Source organism: Hetaerina americana, unplaced genomic scaffold (assembly GCF_022747635.1).
Source record: "Hetaerina americana unplaced genomic scaffold, ioHetAmer1.1.p SCAF_17, whole genome shotgun sequence".
In the NCBI taxonomy this organism is placed as follows: domain Eukaryota; kingdom Metazoa; phylum Arthropoda; class Insecta; order Odonata; family Calopterygidae; genus Hetaerina; species Hetaerina americana.
The window spans coordinates 8,080,001-8,081,735 of NW_027286730.1; positions in this window are offsets into that span (position 1 = coordinate 8,080,001).

The following is a 1,735-nucleotide window of genomic DNA, read 5'->3' on the forward strand; positions in this document are numbered from 1 at the left end:
TTATCTTCTTCCTATTAACTTCTTTCTTATTGCTTTCCCCAGCTATGCAAAGAAACATTTATAACGACGGCCGGGAAGCCTTCCTTCTCACGCTGCCGAAGGCGGCAAATCTCCCATGTCAGCTGAGTCTCACAGATGCCAGGATTCATTACTCGGTTCACTGTATCCATCATAATTTCATGGGAAGCTAATTGCGGTAGTTTCCCTCAACCCTTCTCAATACAATTGCAAGTGTAACACTATCGCATCGATGACCACCTCGCTGCTGTCAGAACCCTTTGTCCTGGCAAAGAGAAGCTGCATTGACTAATTTTCAACCGGATACTACTAGCCTTAGGTCTCTTTGACTAGGGTAGATTTATACAAGCCATATAGACTGAAGGTCCAGAAATTTGGTTGGAGGATTATAATCCATCACTAACAGTTCTAGGGATCATCGGGGCTACACAGCTCTGGCAACACACCATATATAGTTTGCACTTCCATGATAAAGTGGTCATGGTCGTTATATTTGCTTGCCTGCTACTGTCTTGGACTTAGCTGAACGGACCCACAATCTTTGCAAAATGTCAAGAAAAGTCCATGGCAATATTAGCATCAATTATGGATGATATTTTAATGTTGTGCAAATCAGAAAATTTAAAATTCTGCATGAAAATTACATAAAAAATTGTTTTCAAAATAAGTTCATAAATTAACATTATCATGGTGTTATCTTATTCATTATGTTACAGTTAATAAACTACATCAAATTGAAAATTGGGTCAAAATTGAAAATTGAAAATAAAATATTTTTTTTAATGGAACACCGAAATATCATATTACCTTCCATGGACACATGTCTACCTAATATCAATCTTATTCCAGGAAATATTATATCAAGTGAAATAATGTAGAAAAAAATATCTTTACACTATGACACATACAAGAAACAAATTGGCTTAATCAACATAATCTAGGCGCAATTACGTAAATTACGATTTCTTTCTATAGCCTGACTAAATTTGCCTGACTATATTTGAAAAATAATTATTTCAAATTTCATTGGTGAACTCTAATGAAGGTTTCTGTATGTACAATTTTATCCACTCAGTTAAAATTTGTGAAGAGTTTAGAAAATTTATTAGAATTTAATTTTGACTAATTAAACTAGGAATTTCAAATGATTGGAGTTGTTTTAAATAGTAAAAAAATGCAAGCATCGTGGAAATATGGGTGGGTGTGTTGACATCACAGTATATTTCCATGGAAAAAGCAGACTTATTTCCCAGGGTCTAAAAATAATCTGGAAACCTCTCATTGAATCTCCTTGAGTTAAATTTTAGTTACTCATATGAATGACTGATTCCTCCTTCGCTTGAACCACAACTTTGACAAAATAGTTCGTTTGCTTGTTTCTATAACCGAAAGCGCTTTGCCATCGAAAGCATAATTGTTTCTCGGAGTAGAATAGCCATTGCAATAGATCAAAAGGTAGGAGACAGAAGAAAAGCTCTCGTTCATGCGAAGGTGCGAAGCGTCTTCTCATCAAAAAGGCGGCTGCAAAGGTGTCCGGACTCGTATTTGCAAAGTTAATCCTGTTCATAGTATTAGAAATGACGGGTAAAATTTTTCTTGGAGAAAAAAAGTTTTACAAGATTGCAAGAATGTGTTCATAAATTATTACTAATTTTGTTTTGCAATTGGCATTCATATATCGATGGAAAATATGATTTCGACGAAGATTATTTCACTC